Source organism: Sparus aurata, chromosome 8 (assembly GCF_900880675.1).
Source record: "Sparus aurata chromosome 8, fSpaAur1.1, whole genome shotgun sequence".
Taxonomy (NCBI): domain Eukaryota; kingdom Metazoa; phylum Chordata; class Actinopteri; order Spariformes; family Sparidae; genus Sparus; species Sparus aurata.
In genome coordinates this window covers 12,767,281-12,785,206 of record NC_044194.1, presented here as the reverse complement: position 1 = coordinate 12,785,206, position 17,926 = coordinate 12,767,281, and the positions used below count along the sequence as shown (strand labels likewise).

General features: G+C 40.9%; 1 protein-coding gene across 6 annotated transcripts in view; it reads left to right on the top strand.

The window, feature by feature from the left end:
* The window catches only part of megf11 (multiple EGF-like-domains 11), an 80,313-nt gene that overhangs the window by 36,682 nt on the left and 25,705 nt on the right, over positions 1 to 17,926 (top strand). The window lies entirely within an intron of this gene.

Genomic DNA, 17,926 nt, shown 5'->3' with positions numbered 1-17,926 from the left:
CCTCCGCCGCGGAACAAAAAGAGGGTTAAGGTCCACGGATCGATATCGCTGGTCCTTGCTTCGACTCTGAAATAAGGTTTTTGATGGATTTTTTTTTCCTCTCGTGTCTTCTTTTTGTCCTCAAACTAGACAACGTCACTTTAATCAAAAGGGACCGGTGATTAAATCTAACGTTGTGCTTGTTTTAAAGAATTTAAACGCCGTCCTGTCAGTCACAGTAAACGTCATGTGGACTGAGATTCAGGAATTTATACCCCATGCTGGAACCTCCTGCTCTGCCCAGATGGCTCGATTCATTTCTTAGCTGCCTCTTTAATTTAACTACAGTACCTCTCTCCCTCCCTCTCTCTCTTTATGTCTCTTTTGTCACTCTCACACACTCCTTCTCTCTCTCTCTCTCTCTCTCTCTCTCTCTCTCACTCACACGTACACACACACACACACGTACACACACACACACACACACACACACACAATACTCCCTAAGTTGCTGTTGTATACTTTTCTCTTCGCTTTGACTTTGAGAATCGGGGATTGGGGAGAATAATTCATGGGCCTAGCAAGTTTCAGAGACTGAAAGAACAACAGTGCTTTCAGAGCCAGCAGTTCATTTGAGATGAACTCCAGGATTTCCTTTCCTTTTTCTTTTTTTTTTTCCCAGAGACGTCTCCAAAGAGTCCATATTATCCTGGAGAAATGATGGTATAAAGCGGGGAAAAAAAACCTTAATCTACAGTTTCTCTGTGTTAATCAAAGGCAGGAGATGTTTTTCCTGTTTCTGGCCTTTCATATTGTGGCGTCGATATATCCATTCAGTGCCGCTGCTCTTCATACCTAATTGAGCATTACGTACTGCTGTGGTTTTTCGAACTTCTGTTTTTCAGATACTTAAATATTTCACAGGATCCCATGCTAATTTGGGAGGTTGTTAAACTAACTACTGTACCACATTTCGTCTGTTTTTAGATACATATCAGTTAGCCAGCAGGAGTTTTGTGAATGTCGAAAATTAAAGATTTCTGGTATATTTTGGCTTTGCTTTTTGACAGTTCTTCAATCTTATAGATGCACAGGTTTAAGGCATATAATTGCACATATAAGTAGCTGGAGGCCAATAAAAGTATTTTCCTGCTCAGTCTGTTGGCATTACTGTTGGTCAGGCAGGTATAAACTCCTCCAAAGATTAATGACTTCATGATGGGCATTTGCATAATGTGAGATCATTAAAAAGCAATTATCCCGTGTTTGTGTGTGTGTATGTGTTTCCGTATTGTTGGGATTAATTTCGTAGGTGGATAGGCGCTCTGATTGTCCGTCTTTAAACAGAATCATGTTTGTGTTTACAGTGAGGGACAGAGCCATATGCTCTGACATGTCAGACACATAAACTCATTGGTTTGAGTAAACAACTGACAACTGAGTGCTGTTTGCTTAAAAAACACGGCATGGAGAGAGAGAAATAAAGACGTACACATACAGAAAGGAAAAAAAACAACAACATTTTTGCATTCATACACCTCTCTGTGCTGAATGCTCCTTGATTCTAATTATAATACTTTTTTACTAATGCATCGGTACAACTTAAGATAACTCAATTGATCAAATTGAGAGAAACATTTACACATCAAGTTGTTGTTTTTTAATGGCAGGACTGCTTGTAGACATTCGCAGCATGAAGACATGAATATGTAATGATAAAAGTAATCTACTCTTTAGACAGTAATAATTCAAAATGTACTGTTAGAGTTCTGTTTAGTCTTAGTTTTGGTGCAGTTTCTAGTTTTGTTTGAATTTGGCTCAAGATACCTGTTACGGTTCTGTCCTGTGAATAAGTACTGTTAGTATACTTGATGTACTTTAGGCCCTGGACTGCATTACTAATATTTGATTGCAAACAAATAAGAATAGAAAGTCTTAAATAAATAAGATTCCCAAATAAATTCCCAAATGACATGTTTCGTCTGTTAACCTTTGCAATGCAGCAGTGATGGTGACACTATGTAAACTATGTAAAATTAACAAAATATATTTAAAGGAGAAATAAAATGCTCATTTCCAGGATCATGATTTTATATTGGGTTACTATTACAGTTTTTCTCGATTGTTTACACACATTTTCTGAAAGCATGCCTCATGCTCTCAGAACTCTACACACAAATCAAAAAACACACACACAATGGGCAAAACCCCTCAATTCTCCTGCAAAATGAAACTTTACATTCAAAACAATGTTATTTCTTCTCAAAATGGTATTTTGTTTTCAAATGACACACACAAACCATCTAATGAATAGACATTTATTAGAACCAGTTGAACACTAGTGTGCTCAATGTAAAACACTATGATGAATGGAAAACACTTCTTCATTCATCATAATGACTTAGGCCTTTTTTGTTCAGTTACACTTACTACAGTCAGTACATACATAAGTGTGTTGTAAAATATTTGAGAATATAGTTTTTCTACTCAGAACACACAAATACACGGTAACAGATATATTTTATTTTCCCACAAACACAATGTACACAGTGTACATCCCAACCAACACAAAGTTGCACATACAACAATATACAATCTACATACAAAACAACAGAAGAATTTACTGTACACAGTTACAGTTACAGTTACAGTAAAAAAAACCAACAAACAAAAAAAAACAAAAAACTGCAGCATGCTCTCCTCTGTTTCGGTCTGGCCACAGCACCTCATCCACATCACAAGCAATGTTTTCCCTGGCCAAGCAGCAAGAGAAACATCGCCTAGCATGGTGAATCCAGCCATGAAAAGCACCAACTGCTATATATCCACATGCGTCTTCCATAGCTTGGAGAAAGGGTATACGCATTTGTGGATTTTGGTCATACACTTTCCATCTCCAGGCAGAAAAAAAATTCTCAATAGGATTGAGGAATGAAGAATATGGAGGGAGATAAACAACTATAAAGCGTGGGTGAGCAGTGAAACAGTTACGAACCAGAGCAGCCCAGTGGAAACTTACGTTGTCCCAAATGACAATGTACCTGAGCTGCTCTGGTGGAATGAGTGTGTTGTGTAGGGTGTCCAGGTGTTTGCCCATGTGATGAGTCAGTACACATAGTAGGACAATTAACTTTAGAATTTTGAATGACAGTGTGTTCCTTGTGAAAACAAGAGATTTTCTTTATGAAAATTGTGCCAAATGCAGAGAATTGTGTGTAGTGTTTTGAAAAAAGTGTGTTTGAGAACTGCAATTTGAGTGTAAAGCAGGAATTGTGCTTGTAGTTTAGCATAATTGGTTCAGGGGGTTGGTGCATGAGTTACATGTTGTGGTCATTGTGTCTCAAGTACCAATTTTTGTGTGTAAACAATTGAGAAAAACTGTATAATAGGTTTACATGCTTTACTGCTCAAAAAACACATCAACCTTCTCGTACTGTCCAGTGCTGCAGCTCCCAGCCAGTGCATTCCCCCTCTGTCTGAAACGCCCTGTTTTAGCTCCTGTCTCTTTAAGGCCCCTCCTCCCGAATACTCAGTCTCCCATGATTGGTCAGCTCACACACACCTGAGCCAGCACCTCTAACAACAACAATCAGTTATTATGTGACAAACTAACTGCTAGGCATTGAATTATGCAATTGTGTGACATGGTGACATAGTGTGATGTCACAAAGTCACTGAGTTAAAGGTGGGACAACTGACCAGACCTTTTACATGTGCAAGAAAATTACCCTGAAGCAAAGGACATGATAGGTCTGCTTTAAAGGCCCTGAAAGATTATTCTCTTTATCAGCTTCCTGCGATGAGTGAGGCTGTCAAACATGAGCACAAACATTTTTCTGCCAGAATTAGAACATTTTTGGGTTGTCAGATTCTCTAAGGTTTTGTTTTTTCGGTAGTGCTCTTAATGATTTAATGTGGGCAGTGCTCAAAATCTACAAAAGTTGGAGGGCTGTTGATGTTGTAACTTGAATTGTTGCACAAGTCATCAGTGCTAAGTGATTATATGGAAATAAGATAGTAGGGCTCCAAATCAAGTTTTAACTTGGAAGTGGCCCCCGTCAATTAAAGCTTACAATAATTTAACAACCTTAAGAGCAGCAATAAAGTTACCCTCCTCCAAAAAAATCTACTGTTTTCACACTGTATCTTTTCCCTATCCAAACCTTATAGCTCACTCCCTCACAGAGAACAGTGGCTGTGCTGTTAAGCTCAATTCCGAATGTTACCAAAAAGATTTGGGTTTTCACTTTGGGGGGAACAAAACAAACATCTCAATCATCTCCTGCAGCCCAACCAACTATTGACTCAAGTATGTTCAAAGACAAAAATATAGCTCAATCGTCTGGGTTCAAGTTTAGCTGCATTTGTAGTTATGGAAACAAAAATGTTCAATAGAAGCATTTCACCACATGACCTATAAATGGTAGAAATATGAGCTTAACTGCACTGCAGGAGTGAGAAAGAGAACAATTTAGCTGCCACTGACCGCTGCTCTCTATGAAACATTAAAGTGACACGTTTTAACGCCCACGCTTCAAGCATAACGAGGGTTGGACATTTGGTAATAGAAATACTTTAGGTAATTTAGACTGAGGTTTGTTTTGAGATAAAGAAAGTCATGGCACGCACAGTAACTGGAGTCATCTACATGAGACTCAGCTCCTGCTATTTTGATAATCAAAGATCACATATGACCCACTGGGGAAACATTTAAAATATTTTATAAATAGAATCTCGATACTTTATCTTTTAAAAATAATTCACACACTGGACACTGGATGATGTCATGAATGTTTTTCTGCAGTGTGATACTGAAAGTAGCGAGCTACTCTGGAGTTCAGCCCAACAGCTGCAGGATGTGATGTTGCCTGTACACATGCTGCACTGGTGTTAATTTTTGCGGCTTTGTTTGGTGATGCACTGAAACAAAACCTGCTTTTAAAACCTTCTGTTTTCCGTACAGCAGTCTGACGCATACATAGATAATTGATATCATGCTGATGCTAAAACAAACTGGTTTAAAAAATCTGTTTCAAGCTCGCACCCCCTGGTATTAAGTCCTAGATTCACCTATGGCTGCCTTTGTCTGCAGAGAAACAAACACGTTTATTCAGTATCACGTGAAACACTCAAGTACAGTGAAATAGCATAAATCATGGTCTCTTAATGAACTGGACTGAATTTTCCGTCTCTGTTATTGGATAGCTACAGAAATCTTACTGTGCCAGACATGATTTCTCTAATTATGGTACCTGAGTCACAACAATAGCCCCTCAAAGTTGAGCTCTAAATGAAGGACAGTGGCGTGTAATATTACAACTTTTTTACTATTATTATTGTTTATTTTTATATTGAACTGTCCTTTGGCTGCTGTGACGGAAAAATTTCCCCATTTGCAAAACTAATAAAGGAATTTCTGATTCTGATTATAACATTAATCATAATGTGTGAAGAAATGTGTGCTTCATTACAATAATTCTAACACATTATAAAACATTTTATAATTACTTATAATGTCGAGTATCAGTACTTCATAATAGCTTGTCACTCACAATTGTGCAAGTGTATTAAAATCCTCATTGTTGTTATACATTTCAAACACATCATAATCATCATTATGATGCATCATAATATGGTTATAAGTTACTGTAATCCTGAAATCCCCGTTCCTAGCAGAGGTAATACATTACGAGCTGGTTATAAATTACAATATTCGGTCGATCTTTGCTTTAAGTAGAAGGAAAAGAAGTCAATGCAAGAGCAACACACAAAACAATGTATTTAATTCCTACGATTTTACACATCTCATCATGTTTATAATGCTTCATAAATAATATGTAATAATGAGTTGTTATTGTTTTAAAGCATTATGAATAGTCTATTAGCCCATTATACCACATAATTAGTATGTTCAGGATGCCATATAACACAATTATTAACATGAGCTTCTCAGAGGAATGTTACAGAACCAAACTATGGCAATCCGTCACTTGACGGTGTGATGTCACACCTGCATTGTCTTTCATTTGGAGCTCAACGCTGAGGGGCTATTGTTCTGCATCAGGTACCTTGATTAGATGGTCTGACGCAGTAAGACTTCCATAGTTATTCAATAGCAGAGATGGTAATTCAGCCCAGTTCATTAAGAGATCATGATTTATTGTAATTGCCTGTACTTGACTGTTTCATGTGACACTAAACATAGATGTTGGTTTTGTCTTCGGACAGAGGAGACGGTCTATTCTTCTCATCTTGATTTGAAGTTTATTCATATAATGTGATTTTTTCATCCTTTTACATTTAAAAGACTGTTATCATTAAATGGCACACCTTTTCCAAGCTTAAGTTGTTTGTTTATTTATTTTTTAACCATATCAATTGCAAATATGAACAAATAATACATCAGCTCGTAACTTTCTCTAAGATTCAAATCATTTACTTGGGTAACAATAGTAATAACAGACAGGCATTACAAGTAATGGGCTTCGATTCATGAGCTAATTTATCCAGAAGTACATAAGTATTGGCAGAAAAACAAAACATTTATTCAAGTATGAAAAGTGAGAGTACTCGTTATGCAGACTCGCCCCAGCCAGTGTTAGGCTCATAATTATTCCTGCATTAATATGTAAGTAGTGCTTTAATGTGGTGGGTCAAGTTGAGGACTATTTCAACTCCTTTGTATACAGTTTGGTAGTTCTTTAAATGACAGCACATCTTATTTTATTAACTGAAGGTAGTCCGTGTACTAGTGGAATGTGGAGTCAGTGTGCGTGATGTTAAAGAGGCTCTATGTAGCAATTTACATCGATTAGTTTTATTGGCCATCTGTGAGCAGACATCAACAATTAGTCCGTCCTCGTCTCTCTCGGTTGCCTTAACATGTCTGTGGACGATTTGTTGTTTGATCAAGTCGTTGTGCTGTTGGACTGTGGATTTTCCTTGTGAAGGACTTCATTCAGATTTTCCCATGACAGTCAACAGGATGTGACTTCTCAAGTACTCATTCTCGAGTGCCTTGTCTGAGTGTCTCTCTCTACGGTCCGCTAACAAAGAGCAAGAGTAGTGAACAAAAGTTTAGATATGGTGTCCACTGACAGAAACGAACGACTGGCTTCCAGCACAACACAGATGTTCCATAGTGCCCCTTTGAATCTCTGTCTCTGCCTATGTGTAGAATTACAAAGTACTACTGAATGCAAATGCTCAAGTAAAGGATAAGTATGTCAAAAATTGGACTTCAATATAGTACTTGAGTAAACGCCCTTCTTCAGTTGCTTCCTCTCTGCTGTCTACAAAATGTCTGTGCGCATCTGAATTTTTAACACACACAGCTGCATCAACATTCATGAAATATTGCCCTGAGGATTCTTTGACTTTCCCGTGAGGCTGAAGGGGGTGCCCCTATTGGCATTACATGAATGTGCATCAGTCTCCGCTCTGTGACCGCACCCCTTCACATCGACAGCTGTTGCCCCATGGCAAATTCTACTTCATCCTAATTAGAATTAATAATTGAAAATAGGAAATCAATGTGTGCAAATTAGCTGTGGTACCAGTTTTTTTTTATCGGGTTGACACTGTTCTTTGAGCGGCTGTGTTGTTTGCCCGTGACTGATCTACTTTTGTGTGTTATGTCTGTGATGCAGTTGCAGTTGTGGCTTTATTCATACTCCGGTCACTGTGTATTGGTGTGTACTGTAGATAAATGTCCACTTTTGCTCTGATTGCTTTTTTCATTGTTGTCCTGTGGCGAGAGAGCAAAGGGTTTGTTTTCTCCAGGACAGGGCTAAGGGTAAATTATTAATTGGAAGGAGCAGTGGGCTGTGTAACAATTTGCTGATCCCGGAGCTTTCATGAGCCGTGTCAGGTTCTGTTGAACAACAAGTGACTGGTTTACTGCGCTGAGGCGGGAGCATCCCTCGCAGCCAGCACGCGTTACTGCTCAACACAGCCTGTTTTATTGGAAAGAGGGAGCCGCTCCTTTAAGCTGCATCACTCTTAAGTGCTTGTTTAGAATAAAGCGCGAGGTGACCTGACCTTGTCTGTCTTGGTCTACCACCGGCCCCGTTAACCCTGTTAGGGAAGCGCTGTGGAGGAGCTGGCTGGCACCTGCGGGGCCGGTATTGATCCAGGTTCACATCCTGAATAGAACTTGGACAAATGATCAGATCCTCTGCACGATAAACAACCAGGCCAGTCGTTTTAATCAGTAATGCATAGAATTAAGTTATTCACTCATTAGTTTTGTGGTTCCAAATAGGCAACGGTCAGATCTTGTTACTTGTTATCCAACTGAAGGTGGTATCAGGAGGGAGCATATGGTGCATTATCGTGAACTGTCTGAACAGCAAACTCTGTTCAGAGAGTCTCTGTGCTGTGTTGTGGACTTGCTCTCTCCCCCCGGGGACTGTGAACACACAAGGGCTCGGCTAAGATGAATTAGGGCAGGACAAATGACACGCCCAACAGCAGAGGCTGCAGCACGCTGTTATTCCAATTCAGCAGAACTGCCCCCATGACTATTGGCAGTTTCCTCTGTATATTTAAAAATTCATTTGTCAAGCTCTCAGGGATGTATCTAAACGGTTCACGTGTCGTGTCTGGGCTTCCTGAGGACTAATAAATAACAGTGTAATGGGCGTCAGCAGAACATGAAGGGGACAGTGGGGCCTGTCTTGTAGGGTATTGGCAGCTTTTACAGCCACAAGTTTAACAAAGCTGAGAGGCATTTATCACTCAGTGCAAATTTACCCCCTTTACACAACAATCATCACTTTCCCTCCAGACCCCTGGTACCAGTCCTGTCTGCTTTTCACTCTATTAGTCTGCGTCATTGAGTCAAGGAGGGAGCCGTGATGAATAGCTGAATGTTGAGTCGGGCTTTTATTGAATAACTCTGATTACAAATAGCTCATATTGACTGAAGAGCCGTATATAACGTATTCTTGTGTCAGCTAAATTGTAGGCAATTGTTTCATTGTTCCTTAAAACGATTATTTTAGCATTTAAAACCCGTAAAGAAAGCCCGTCTTTTCATTTTGAAATAGTGACTTGCCACTATTAATTCTGGTCATGGAGTGTAATTTAAAAATTCAGATCTGTCAAGGAGAGAAAAAAAAAGAAAGAAAAACGAACAAAGCTAGCGGTACAAAGCCTAAATCAGACAATATGAAATTCGGAGGTGCACTCTTCTCATGAGGCGATGCGGGAGCCTCGTCAAGACAATGAGTCACGCTGCTTTGCTTTGCCACAAGCCCAGCTAAAGAGTGAGCGGGGAGTGAAAGGCTCTCAGGAGCCAGAGCGTTTTGCCGTCTAATGTCTTGTAGGAGCTAAGTTATTCCTCAAGTGTCAACAGTGTGTGTTAATAATAGTGATGTGACAGTGAGTGACTCTGGCAGCGAGGAGTGAAGTTTGGCGGTGTGCCAAATATTCCAATAGCAATAATGTGCTTTTCTCAGCTGGAGTTGGCAAAGAAGCAAGCGAGTGTCTGCACCCACCACCTCAAGTGGCCGGCGTTTTTTACCAGTCCAACCGTGATTCAAATTGAAGTCTGCTCTTGCCCTGCGTCCAGCTGGGTATTTTATTTTTTTTCAATAAATGGAGATACGTGATATACATGTTGGTGTTTTTTAGAACAAGTTGTGCTATATCTTCAATTCTAAGTGAAAGCCACATGTGAGGTCCAACAGGCACAAGGTTTCCTTCCCTGCTGCACAATATATCAACATGCGCAAAACATATCGATTATCTGATTTTAATGATTGCTGATGTACTAAATTATTTTAAAAATGCCGACTGATGCAGCCCCCTTCCTCTGTCAGTAATTGACACTCTGCGATGGTACTGTGAAGTACCTTCATTTTGCTCAAGTGCTGTACTTGATTAAATTAGTTAGATACATTCCATGGCTGGTCATTCTAAATTTGGACACACAAGATTATTATCTTTACTGCAAATGTATATCAGTTCCAAATTTTGGTAATCAGCTTGCTTGAAAAACCATATCAGCCACTCCGCCCCCCTATCACTATGTAACTTCGGGCGCACAATGTCGCACAAAATGCCAATTTCAACCTAATGTTGCTTTAACTAAAACTAGTAGTATCTTTAAAAATTCTCCTTCAGTTGTTTTCAAAAGTAACACCAGACTGGTTAAAATCAAATCAAATCAATTGTATTCATACAGCCCAAAAGCGCAATCACACTGCTGCAGTGGCCTTCACAGTCTTTACAGTTAGCGACACACTCCGTCCTTAGACCCTCAATGTGAGTGAGGGGAAACTTGCCAAAATAAAGGACAATTATCTGCTGGTTTTACTACAATATTTTAAACCCCAATCAACAGCAGCGCATGCACCGCAACCCACCACTAATCTAATAATTAAACAAACTTTACCTGCCAGCTCGCAGTCTGGACCAGCACCACGTCTCCCTCCACTGTTGCAGAGAAACTTTTGAGCGAGAAAGGAGCGATGCAAACACCGGCACCGCTTTATGGAAGACAAAAGTAATGTATTATAACGCAACATCAGACTATACGAATAAAAATAGTATTGTCTCCTCCTATATCTCATTTGAAATTTTGATATACCTATGAATATAAGTAATTTTATATTGCTCAATCCTACATAAAACTCTGAAAAAACTGATGCTATTTGAATGGCAGAGAGATGTTGTGCCGTTTAAAGAGCTTGACTCAGGCCCTCATTCTGAATTTGGCTTTGAGAGGCTTTCTTTGGCATGGACTCCCCCACGTAGAGAACAAACATTTTGCTGAAGAGGCCAAGTTCAGGAGAACTTCTGAATGAAGCCCGCTGCTGAAAGCTGCTGGGTTTTAATCCGGTTGCAGCCAGCCCCTGATCATGCAGACTCTTGAGCACACTTCAAAGCTCAGCACCACCACGATGGCTCGCTCAGCCCATTCTTTGGACATCACCTTCAGAAGTTTACTATCTGCCAGCCTTCAACGTGATCTGTTTTGTTCCAGCCCAGGGGATTATACACTGCACCTTGGGATTGGACCTTTCATTGTGTGTGAGGTTATCCACATTCCAACTGTTATGCATGATGAGCTCTGAGAGTCCGGGCTGCCTAGTGTATGTGTCCTTTAGTTAGGCACACTGACCCAGGCCAGGCCAGTTAATGGGCTGGATTGAAGCTTCTCTAGGTTCAGACTTGTGTGGGATTCGCTGCCTACACTCCACAACCCACAGGGGGTCCTCATCACCTCAGACAATTTAGCTGCAGTCTCTAGAAGCTGAGGCCTTCATGCTACATGCTTTTTTCTTCTGCTTTCTCTCTCTGTTTTTGCCCACAGCTCATCATGAACTCTGACTCCTTAATCACAGTTAAATGCTGTCAGAGCCGGGAAGTGAGAGACTACTGGTTAAAGTTTGAGAACCTCTGTGTAGGAGAGAGACAGCGAGATAATGGGCTTTGCTCTCAATGTGCTGAGGCCTCTAACTGCAAGCTAAAGAAGGTTTAAAACTTCAAATGGTAACATTTGTGGAGCTCTTAAGCACCAGAAAACTCTGCAAATTAAGCGCTGGATAGATTTTGGTTTATTTCTGTTTTCTCTGCCGCTCTAGGTATTTTTTGCTGACATCATATTTTGGGTTATACATGTAGGCATATAAAATGCACTCTCTATTAAAATGGTCAAGGTTTGAAGCTGGAGGTGATGTTTCCCGCGGTTATAGAGGCAGTGCCTGTTTTTGTACTGTGCTGAGGGAGCAGTGTTGAGCTAAGGGAGCTCTGATGAGTGCTTATAGAGTGCTAAACCAAGTTGCAGCCGAACCGCTCATCCATTACCCCTGCTGCCCGCACACATCTCAGATTTAATGTGCCAGGGTCGTTTGCGTGGCAGCAGCTCAACCTTCAGGGAACTCATTCATGCCAGACTGGAGGCCAGGAGCAGATTAGATCAAATCAATGTGAGCCCTGTAATGTGGCCTCTAGCCTGTCTGACCGCAGAAGTAATACTGCACTCGCCCAGTGTTTCAAGACCCCCTTCAGAGCAGACCTGTCTGTATCAGGGATGGGCTGATCATCTTCCTGCTGTGTACCTGGAAAAACAGGTTTCAGTGCCGACCACGAAACAGGGTTCATTAAGCTCCCACTCTGGCTGATCACGGCTCTGGCAAAGTGAGCATACAGGGAGAGGGCGATGCGTCTTTACATTTACAACTAAGTCTGCAATGATGTGAGAATCAATAGTGGAATATTCACTGTCCTGGCTGCAGCGCCAGCCTGGGTCTCAAGCTGGGCTTTTATGTGAGGCAGTACGGCAGCTGCTGCTGGAGAGACATAAGGCCGTACCGATCACTTAAATTACCACAAGATCCCCAAAAGAACAATTTTCGCTGGTCAAGCTGAAGACTCTACTCTGTAGTACCCCAGCTCAGTGCTGATTGTTCTCCACATAAAAGCTGGTTGTTAATTCAACCTTGAAGATTAGCTATTTGTTTGCAGTTTATGGGACGTATTGAGTTTTTCCAAACAGACCCTTCCCCTGAGGCATGTGGGAAAGGCTTGTTTACATCATTCCCTCAGGTATCACTTAGCAATGTCGTTGAGCTATTTACCTTAACCCATGGAAAGCAGGTAGGTTATATAACTGAACAAATTTTCCTGAGTGCCAATTTTACAAAGCAGCTGGCAAGAGAAATTCTGCTGTTCGTCCTTTAGGGATAACACCTCTGGGGTGTCTGTGCAAGTCGTCACAGAGGATGAGCATTGTCTCATGGCGTTATTTCCATCAAATTGAACCTTTCTGCACTATTACCCCAAGTTCTGTGCTATTAGTCAGATGAAAGTTTATTTAGAAAAGTTTAAAAAGTGAGAATTTGTCACCAGAGTTAAAGCAATTTGGTGGTTTCACTGCCTGCAGTACCTTAACATTTTTTTCCGCACCAGCCATTTTGACAGCTAATTCCTGAAGTTGCACCTGAGAAAGGTGTTAAAAAACATTAAAGTAACAAACTGTTATATTTTGAAAAATCACTTGTGTTCTTAATCTTTGCATCCTCTTTTGCTCGTCTCTCCAGTCACTGAGAGGTGTGAACAGCTTGCTTCCGCTTATGCAGATTAATTTCAGGGTGCTTTTTAAGACCTTTCTCTTTGATGGCGGCGGTATGTCAACATCACAGACAGGCTACTCGGTCTGGCACAGTAATAAATCTCCACCAATTTCTTAGTGACAAAACTATATTTTGCACCTGTTTGATCGTTTCATGTTACTTGGCGACGATACAGAGTTTGAGTCTACATCTGACAACAATCAGTTAAAGGCGATCAGTTAAAAGACATTTACCCAACTTTACAGAACATTTTGGCCCGTTTTAGCACTTTGTTTTGCTTAGATTTTACCAACTGACTCATCGATCAACTGAAAATCAATCTGTTATGGTCATTTTTTTTCTATTTGCTGAAATGTTTTGACCAAATAACAAACCAATCAATTGAGTAAAAATAATCTACATTTTAACTAATGATGAAAAATGTGTCAGCCTTATCTCATCAACCTCCAGAAACCCTTCTTTTGAGCAAACAAGCTTGGCTGAACTATCGTTTTCCAGGCTAATTGCCTAGCAACACATCAGGGGCCTAAGTTAGCAAAGGTTAGCTGGTAAATATACAGAAAATTGTCAAAGTTAGCTCTCTCAGTCCAAGTTCCCTAAAGACCCAGATAGTTTGTGGAGACCAAATAAACAAACAAAAGTACAGTCAAATGTTACTTTAGGTGACCAGAAAAACAACTCAAAATAAATGCTAATGATGTTCATGTCAATAAACAGTTATGTTTGCTAACACAGTAGCGAGCTACACAACTTTGCGAGTAATGACTGTGTACCTGTTAGCTTGTTGGTGGTTAAAATCATATTAAGCCGGAACAGTAATACAAAATCTTAGCTGCAAGCAGAACAGCTCAGCTAAATATGCCCTCAGCAGTAGCGTAACATCATGGTGATAGGCCCCCGTGCAACTATTTTTTCTGTGCCCCTAAACACAAGCGCGCGCATACACACACACACACACACACACACACACACGCTTGGACTTACACACACAGCCATAGGTGCCGATCCCGTGGGTGCTCCGGTGCTCGAGCACCCATTGACAACGTTGAGCATCCACTGGCCAATCAAAAAAAAAAAAAAAGAGTACCTGCAGAGGCTGAGAATAGCCCCTCTCACACAGAGACGCTGCATTAACGCCGCAGCAGTGGTTCGTCAATTCTCCACCGTTGGTCATTCACACAGTGCGAAGCACCGCTGGAATAAAGACGAACCGCCATGTAATTCACACAGAAAGCTGCGCTGCCGCTCCTAAAGAGACGTGACGGTACACGTCATGATGATGACGTTGGGGTTGTTTCACAGGTGTCCCCCCTGTCAATCTAAACCCGCGGACAGTTTATAATGTGTAGTGATTGAGAACCCTGACCCCTAAACATCCTGGAAGGTGAAAGAGTTTGCGCTAAATTACATTATTACATAATCGCCATCAGTAAACAGGTCGCTCTGTGACTCTGTCACTTGCTGGGACGGAGGCTGTTTTCTGAGGGAAACTTCACTGAAGTCTTGGTCGGGAGGGCTGACCATCGCAGTGATTTCTATCAACACAACCACTTGAGTGAGTTCAAGGTTTTTGCCGGTGACAGACGCTGTTTTTCGAGCAGAAATGTGACGAAGAGTTGGTAGGACAGGCAGGAGGACAGACGCTGCTCCACCTACAACTGCAGTATCTTTATCCTCATATAAGTTACCAACGACAGTTACAGTTACTACATTACTTTTGTTTGGTCATGTAACGTTAAATTAATCGTTAGATTAGTCGAATAATCGAAAAAATAATCGCTAGATTAATCGTTTCAAAAATAATAATTTGGGACAGCTCTAAATAAAAGTCAGTTTGTGACAATCATTACCTTGGTGGTATTCATTTAATTTGAGCACCAAAAAAATAAAATTTAAAAAATTAAAAAAATTAAGCACCCACGGGCAAAAACAGAAATCGGCGCCTACGCGCGCGGCCACTTGAGAGAACTGCTAATGCAGGGGTGGACTGGCCATCGGGAGTACCAGGATTTTCCCGGTGGGCCGATCAATAATGGGCCGATGGACGGCCATTTTTTTTATTATATTATATTATATTATATTATATTATATTATATTATATTATTTATTTATTTATTTATTTATTTATTTATTTATTCTTCTACGCCTCGACATTTCTCTGTCGACCCCAAGAGAGTGAGTCAAACTGAGCTTCAGTGTCTGTCCGAGGAGGACAGCAACAGGGCCAGGCTGCCTGGTGGAGGTAGGAAGAAGGCTATAGCGAGGAGCTTGAGATAAACATGCGGGAATGAGTTATCAGCAAACGGGTACGCCATGAGAGAGTGTCCCGCAAAATGATCAGGGCGATGGCGAAACAAATGTATGTCACCATGAGGGACAGCAGAGATGAGGAGTTTGCAGCGAGTGCTGGTTGGTGAAATCGTTTCCTCCGCCGCAACAACTTCACTTGCAGAGGGATGCCAGAGAATTCACCGAGAAGCTGGAGAAGTTTGTGACATTTTCATCCCGGATTTTTGAGAGGAAGGAATTAAACACCTGTCCCAATTGCCGCCTGGTCCCAAATAAACGCCTGGTCTGTTAAGTGATTGAAACAAATAAATGCCCCGGCTATTATTTGGTGTTTTACGGTTTGGTAACTCTCTCGGCCAGGGAGAGAGACATGCATCACAGTGCTCAGGTGCTGACACAGCAGAGAGGTGACGAGACGCGACTCATCATGACTGACAGGCATCAAGGCCACTCAGCGTTACCTTACCGACCCGCCCCCAGATATTTCATTCACAAAAACAGGGCCTGTGGCAATTCTGGACAGCTGTTTTTTTTTGTTTTTTTTGTTTTCTTTCTTCCTTCATGGGCCCCTGACGGCGTCTGGGCCCCGGTGCAACTGTACCGGTTGCACCGCTGATACTTAAGCCACTGGCCCTCAGTACAACCTAAGATTTTTTTTACCTGAGGTTCAAAAGCAGTTATTTCCCGAAAGGGGACTTATTATACTGGACTATTGCCATTGTCCCAGCATACAAGCACCAGGGCAGAATAGATTTATTGACGCAGGTATGTCCGACTCCACCACGGTAGGTGGCGATATGAACCCTTCAGCTAGTTGCTACTGGACATTCATCCATTTGACCGATTACGTGACATATCAAGCAAGTTAGGGAGCGGCAAACAGGCTTCACAGCGAACGGTGAAAAAACTGCATTACTTTTCGGTGCTGTATATTACATAATACGTATTGTATTAATATAATCGTCTTCTTCTTTTGTTTTTCCCGGCTTCCCACTATGGATTTATTCCATGGACAACATCCGGGTCAATCATGTCAATTTACTGACTGCTCCTGAAACATGGCATCAGTAGTACCGCCTTTAATTCACATACAGGTCACCCTACATCACCATGTCACACATTTGCATAAGTTATGCTTAGTGGCCTATTTAGCATGGACAAATCAATTTAATATATCTGTTAGCAGTGCAGGGTCAGGCAGGATTGACCTGACCGATCAGAGGTCGATGGGTATTCAGCGGGGAGAAAAATAAAATTGCCGTACGTATCACAGTTTAATGATACACTCACAATCATGAGTCATGAGGGAATACACAAGCCCCTTTACAGTACCACATGTTTAGTGCAAGTTAGACTTTAAAATAATTCAACAGGTGGGTGATACCTTTTATTTTTTTATTTTGTTTGTATAAACCTGTCCAGTACATTTAATGACAAATGTTTTTTCAGTAGTAAACTTGATTATCCAAACGTTCTGTAAAGCATCTGTGATGTTTATCAGCTCTCGGTGCTGTGTTTCAGCCATAAGCTTTACTTTTACTCACTTGGGTTACAGTTTGATGAATGTTGTGAGAAGCTCATATTGACAGGAGATATGAATTTTGTTCTGCTGTGTTGTGGGCTCTATATATTTATCTCACAGAAGCTTTGCTTTGTGGTGAAACAGAGGCTCAGTGATCACACACACACACAGTCTTGGATTGATTTTCTGGTTCACATCCTTCCTGTGTGGAGTTTGCATGTTCTTCCTGTGTTTGTGTCCATCTCTCTGAATGTGAATGTGAATGTGACATGGTTACCACTGTGATAGATAACAAACTGTGGAGGTTGTTCTGTAGAGTCACCCCTGTGACTCAGAGAGGGACTGAAGACAGCAGATGAAATTAAAAAGAGAGGGTGATTTTATTTTGTATATTTTTTAGTATTGTGAAAAATCCCATTAAAGGACCAAAACCAACATCTGGTTGAGTCAAGTCTATACGTTTGAGTTCTTTACCTCTGTGACTCTCAGCCAATTTATTCCTACTGAAGATATATACTGGTTAATCATGCATAAATGCTTTCTTTTCGTTTGTTCTTTTCAGTTCACACTGCTAGAATAGCTGAGCAGTTTAGCTTCTTCAAGATAGGGGATTTTAGTGTTTTTAGCTGACAGTCGTGCACTGCATGTGAGACAGACTCAAAATAAACTTCAGTGCCCACGTTCTTGGTAATGAAGAAACATGTTGCCAAGTGCGACAGTGTGGCTCACTGATGTGTTTTTAATAGTTTTTGGACGACAACGGAGTGCCGTGGCACTGTTGAATGAGATATATTAGGCCTTGGCTTCACTGATTGTAGGATGAGTTGTGTCTGAGCTATCTGTGTTGATCTTTTTAAGGTCTTTGTTGACAGTAAAAAAAAAGTATATGAATATCACAAGACTCATTCTTTAAGCAAAATATCACAATGTTATTGAACTGATAGCAGATAAAGCCGAAGATGAATGTCAAGATTATCGAGCTTATGAATCACTGTGGTAAAGTTTTCATGGTGTTCAGTAATTAGCTGTGTGGAGCTGTAATTTCCAGGAACAT